The sequence below is a fragment of the Oreochromis aureus genome, linkage group 3, assembly GCF_013358895.1.
Source record: "Oreochromis aureus strain Israel breed Guangdong linkage group 3, ZZ_aureus, whole genome shotgun sequence".
Taxonomy (NCBI): Eukaryota; Metazoa; Chordata; class Actinopteri; order Cichliformes; family Cichlidae; genus Oreochromis; species Oreochromis aureus.
In genome coordinates this window covers 80,067,727-80,074,425 of record NC_052944.1, presented here as the reverse complement: position 1 = coordinate 80,074,425, position 6,699 = coordinate 80,067,727, and the positions used below count along the sequence as shown (strand labels likewise).

General features: G+C 40.6%; 1 long non-coding RNA gene across 1 annotated transcript; it reads right to left on the bottom strand.

Moving 5' to 3' along the window:
• Positions 1 to 3,091: 3,091 nt before the first annotated feature.
• LOC120438150 lies at positions 3,092 to 4,135 on the bottom strand. The gene is made up of 2 exons (XR_005611704.1): positions 4,056 to 4,135; positions 3,092 to 3,204 (listed from the first exon to the last, which is right to left on the bottom strand). It is a non-coding gene; the product is annotated as an uncharacterized LOC120438150 (long non-coding RNA).
• Positions 4,136 to 6,699: the final 2,564 nt, after the last annotated feature.

Below are 6,699 nucleotides of genomic sequence, written 5' to 3'. Positions count from 1 at the left end.
TTTGTGTTATTACGAAAAGCTAAACAAGAAGAGTTCCAGATGGTCCAGTGGACACATGTGTGACTCCTGTGATTAAAGCATCTTTCTTTCAGCTTAACGAGTGAACCGTCAGCTCGTTCAAACACACGTTAAAGTCCGCTTTGGCTCGACACCACCGAACAGAGGCAGCAATATAACATAGCTAACATTAACAGTGCAGTGAATCCTGCTTGTGCCGTCATATTCAGGACTGCAAACCGAGCAGCATCACTGACTTTCAGCTGGTTGTGTTTGTGGATATATGACTGACTTTAATTATCCATAAAATCATCACATTCTCTGTAAGATTAAGGTCAGCTATTGTATTATTATATTTTAAAGGCTTTAAAACCAAGTAAACGCTGAAAGTACAAACATCGCTAATGGCAAATAACTTTGCCGACATGTGACCAACAGTAATGTTTTAATGTTCCTCATTATTAAACATTTGCACATAAATAAATGACATCATATTCAGTACTTACTTTTAACAGTTTACTCTTCGGCCGCTCCGCTTCTGCCGCTCATGGCAAAATTATCCACAGTGACTGCCGCGCTATGAATTGTGGGATATGTTGGGCCACGAAGTCTACATCACCACAGCCTTAAAATTCAGGGAAATGAAGGCCGCATTTCAGGGCCGCATTTCGAGCAGCCTTTGAATTGGGACAGCCTTCGGCACGCCGCTGTGACCTAATCGACCTTAAAATGCAGCCTTTAAGGCTGCAGACCCTGAATTGGCATACAGTCATTGACCTTCAAAGTAAAACAGGAACTAGACTACAGACACAGAGATCCAGACTGGACACTGAACTTAACAGACAGACTCCCGAGCAGATACTATGATACCATGGACAGACAGAGGAAACACAGAAAAGTGGGACCAGGGCAGGCACACAAAAGACATAACCAGAATAAACAAGAACATAGAATATTATAAGGAAACAAACCACTGAGTTGTCAAACTCAGGACCATGACAGTTACAGTCTGGCCTCTTTGACCTCTGGACTGGACTTTTTTTTTGGATGTTAATTAACTGGTATCACAGTCTGTATGAAGCTCCTGTACCATCTTTTGATGCAGCTTGATAATCGAGCTAACTAGCTTTAGCTGATAACTTAACACTTAATCGTGGTCACTATGGTCACCCTCCACCAGTTTCAAATATCCTGAACTCGTCTCCGCTCTGCTCTCTGTTCAAATCACATTCTAGTTCAGAGTGAATCAGTGCAGGACGAGTAACATCATTTCATTTAACAGCAGCTTCAGAGCAGATTTCCACTCTGTGAACGATCCTCCATCCATGTGACAGGAAAAGACTCAAATCTCAGGTTCATCTCTGCTGCAGGGAGGCGGTCTCAGTGAGCACCTCGACAGTCAGGGTTTATTGGACTGAGTGCAGCTGCATGAGTAAAATCAATGAATTTTTACTTCAATAACTGGTTCAACATGTCAAACAGCACTAAAAACAGCTTTTACAGCATCACAAAACAAAAAAAAATTATTAAGAAAGTAGCAGAACCACCAGTTCGCACTCTTTCCCTTGCAGAGAGATTTCTTCATATTGGTGAAATCTTTGATGATATTGTGTACTATAGATAAGCTGTTGAAAGTCTTCACAATTTCTTCACAATATGATGACTTCACAAAACTGTTTCTCCATTTCTCAAATATGTCAGATTTAAGAGGTTAAAGTGTTGTGATTTATAAAGCAGCTGCTCTACTGTAGCACCCAGTTTCACCAGTAGATGGCAGCAGATGTTAAACATGATTCGTGGCCATTTGAATCATCACAGAGGTGTTTAACAGGAGGAGCTCTGTGCTGGTTCAGGAGATGTGATCTAGATGGAAGTCCAGTCAAGTCACACGTTCATAAGTTTGTAGTACATTTTGACTTTGTAATCACCAACAACTAATTAAATTAGCAAATATTTATGTTTGCTGCTACCAGAGAATATTCAGTATTTTTGCTTAAAATTGCAACAATAAAACTAAACAAACAAATAAAAAAACAAAAATAAAACTCTTCAGCATCAAACAGATGCATCCTGTGCTGCAGCCACTGACTGATCTTTCTGCTGTTTTTGGTCTGTGGTTTAATGTTTATTACTGGTTTTCAGTACAGAGTACAGATGTGTATTTGTTAGTCACCACCAAACCACAATCATCTGACACCTCTGTGAAACCCACAGACTCACACCAGAAAAAAAAATGTGAGAACAAAAGTTTATGTGACCTGTAGAGAAACTAAACTGCTGCTGTGGAAACAAGAGCTAAAAAACATGAAGCGATGATGTTACTGAGGACACAGAACAACTGGAACTTTAACTGGATTCTGTAAATTGAAAGTATGTAGAAAATAAGCAGTATTGTGATCTGAGCCCAAGAAAAAACTTGGATTTAGGTCCATAATTGGTTGAATGAGGACACTTTCTTTAAATGTAGCTTCTGTGTAACCATCTCCTGAACCAGCACAGTGGTTTGCACCTTGTTGAAAGCATTTGATTATAGAGTTTGACAATGACACGCCTGCATCCTCTTGCTGTTCTCGACTTTGAATCACGTTGTGTAGTTGTTTTTCTTAAACATGACAATAATTCTGTCATCATGCACTTTCCTGGGCCTTTTAATGTGGCTCAGCTGGTCAGTGGATTCATTCTGTTTAATGATGCATCATATTATTGATTTGGTCACTCCTACAGTTTTGCTCTCTCTGATGGTCTTATTGTCACTTGCACTGACATCTCTTGAGACCTCACACTGAACATAGTAAAAACAGTTAAAAGTTATAAATTATACATTCAACATGGATCGATGGAACAAGGGAGCAGACTTTACCTGGCCATGAAACTCCTATCAGTAAGTTGTTCCATTACTTTTTTGCCTCTGTGAATGCAGGACTATCTATAAAATTGCTGTAATTCCTAACAGGTAACACAGTACTTTACATATATGTCTTTAATTAAGGACTGAAGTCTACACTACAGTCACATCCTGATTGTTCAAGATTGTTCAAGCCCCCACAATCTGGCCATGGATACACATAAGAAGATGGATGGATGGTCAGAGGGACTCTGGTCTGAGGTGCTGGGGGGACCAGTTAGAGACCAGCAGCTGGACATCAGTGGTTGGACTGGTGGACTACTTCAGTGAAGAGTAGACGACGTCTGGCTCTGGTTTAAAGTCTGAACACAAACACACACAGTTCAAACAACAGGAAACATGATTACAAGCTTTGTAGTTTAATCAAGACCTCCAATCTCCACCTCTCTGCGTCACACACAGTCCCAGTTCAGACTTTACTGGGAACCAGCTCAGATACAAATCACAGAGCTTTCTATATGGCTCACACTTTGAATGTTGAAATTGCATTTTTTTCCAGTTTGAAATCACATCAGGTGTAATTCAGAGTTCAGTTTTCCTGAACAAGGTGTTTTATTTTGAAAATCAACTGGATTCATTGTAAATGTTCTCTTCCTGTCCTCCTGCTCTGCTCTGTGCAGTTTGAAGTGACTTTAGTCCACAATAGACGTTAATATAATCCATCCTCTATTTGAAATAAGGTGTTTTAGCTCCTCCCCCTTTAAGACAACTCTCTTCTGATTGGGTGCCCCACATCAACAGACCTTTTGAACAACAGGTGGGTGGAGCTTCTGTGCCAGAGATGAACATATTAGGGATCTGTTTACTGCTCACAGGGGGCACTGTGACACTGAACGGTAATATGAACATCTGCCATTTGAACAGGAGAGGGGGCAGGAAATGAGAGAAAACCTAATGGAAACAAGAATCATTTGTTTCCTTTGTTTGTTTTTAATTTAAATGTAGCCCAAATAAAAAAGCTGTTCTACCAGTGTGGAGCTTATTGTGTGTTTGTTGTTCTCTCATCAGGCAAAACTGGCTTTTTAGTAAGTAAACTGACTTAGTTTGAGCTCTGAGCTTGAGTCATGGTGTGGTTAGCTTAGCTTAGCATGATGGCTGTAAACAGGGTGAGCGCAGCTAGCTTGTCTCAGTCAAAGATAAAGAGCAGCTGTACCTGGGCCTCCTTGTTCTGATGGTTGTTTGTCCATAACAGACGTCTTCAGTTCTCACTGCTGAGTAGACCACAGCTGAATCAGTTTCTGTGCAATAAACACATTAAAATTACTGCAGGTACAACTGCAACAGTACTGTGATGTTATTAGACTACAGTGAAAGAAATATTTGTTGTTTTTTAATGCAGCTTTTGAAGATATTAAGTGTTGCGTTTTTATAAACCACAGTTTTTTTCCATCCTAACACGTCTGCTGTGAAACTCAGAGTGAGCACAAAGAACTGGGTTTAGTTTCAGAGAAAAAGGCAGGTGGACGAGCACAAAGCTGCATCTTCTTCCAGTGCACACTGACACTCTTCACCACAGAGCTCAAAGCAATCATGTTCTCACAGCATGAAGACGATTATTAACCAAACCAGAACACACTGCAGTGAGAAGCTCATCAGCTTCACACTAACATGAGTCTAAATGAAGCTGCTGTGGTTTTACCTGCAGAAACACTTTAAACTGTCCTTTTTTGTGTCTCACGTTAACAAATTCAACCTCTGAACTTGTGTTTGTACTAAAACCAGATATCAGACACGTCTGTGCTGTTTTAGCTCAGTGACAGCTGAGAGTTCACTGGAACAGATGTGGTCCAACAGAAATGAAGACGAGCATCATTTGGACCAAAAAAACCTCTAAATCACATCAGCATGAAAACACAGTGCGGGTAACCGACTCACACAGCATCCTGCAAACACTCAGTACAGAAGAAAAACAAAGTCTGTGTTCAATATTTTCTGTCTGAGAAAACTTTGATCAGCTGTTTTACAAAGAGAATAAAATCGTCTGATTATGACTGAGGAACAAGTTTTCTGTGTTCAGCAGGAGGAACAGAGACAGCAGAGAAGCCAGGAAGTCCTCTTGGTTTAATAAACGTATGAAACTGAGGAGGAAGTGAAAAGATTCATTCCTTTTAAAATGGGAGTTTTTTCTTTTCACTGTCACCAATCACAGAGAGCCATTTGATTGTTGGAAATTACTAAGATTAGTGGCAGGAAACTTGACTAAAGCATGACTGTGATCATTGCTGCTATGACTGGAAAGCATCAGTTAAACAGTTAAAAATCTACCTCTGGTTCGTTTGAATGGATGTTGTTGTTGATTTGATGATGTATCATAACTGTCTGTGGTGTCACTGGTGATGTCATCGTCTCCATCTTTATCTGCTCAGATAAACCAAAGTAAACAAATAATATTATGTAAGAATCTAAAAGGAGCAAATGATGACATGTCCACAGGATCAAAACAAAATATTACAAATTGTAAAAATCCGTTGGGCATCTTTCTTCGCCTTTAGACAATAATTCTGAAGAGCCAAATGGGACAGGCAAAAAAAACCAAACAAACAAACATAAAAAAAACGTAAAAACCTTCAAGTTTCCCGTGAACACATCCTCTCACCAGCAGAACCAGTAACACCAGTAGGACCACAACACAGACTGATCCAACAAAGGGCAACACAGAAAGAACAGGTGTGGATGTAGGTGGAGGTGTGGATGTAGGTGGAGGTGTGGTGGTGTGTTTGTCTAAAATAAAGCAAACACAGTCATTAAGTTGTCGTCACATTGTGAATGTTGAAAGCTGCAGAAACACAGACAGGTGAGTGTGTCACCTGTGACAGTGATCCAGCTGGATGGAGACTCTCCATGACCGCTGATGTCACACTTGTAGAGGCCTTCATCAGACCTGGAAACATGCTGCATGGTCATGTGACCTGTAGGCTGCTTCCTGATGAGGGAGCCATCTTTATAGAAAGCAGCTGGGAGGTTGGAGGGAGTGGTCTTTGTTTTACAGAGCAGAGTGACGTCATCTCCCTCCATCACAGGGAGGACAGGACTCTGCAGGATCACTGATCCACCTCAACACAGAGACAAACTACAGCATTTCATCCATTTACACACAGCTTCATCAACACTAACTCCACACACTCAGCTTACCAGTGACTGTCAGGTTAACCATGTTACTGATGGGACCCTCTCTGGACTCACACCAGTAAACTCCACTGTCCAATGTGAAGATGTAGCTGATGTTACAGGTAGAACCAGCTGGTTTTCCCCACCCATCTCCACACTGAGTCCTCTGTCCTTCAGTTGTGTTTCTCCTCAGAGTCCATCCAGCAGAGCTGTCGTCCTCCTCACAGCTCAGAGACACAAAGTCTCCTTCAAAGAACTGAGAGCTGCTGGGACTCACAGTCAGACGAGCTGTGAGGGTTAAAATGAAAAACTGATGATCCGTTAAACTTTTTCTAAAACTTCTACAAATAATCAAAATGTTGTTTTGTTGATTGCACTATGAAAAGATCAACCCAATCAGGTCATATCAGTGAGTATTTATCAGGTTTAAACTGTGACAGAAGAAGGTTACTGACCTTGGTTTGTTGTGCAGCTCAGCAGTGAGATCAGAACTAAAGAGAAATGACACTCAGGTTGATTTGAGGTCAGTGTTGGGGAGTAACAGAGTACATGTACCAACGTTACGTATTTAAAATACAAAATATGAGTAACTGTATACCGTTACAGTTACCATTTAAATTGGTGGTATTCAGAATACAGTTACTTTGTTGTATTGTATTTTAACTGTATTCCATTACTGTCGGGGTTCC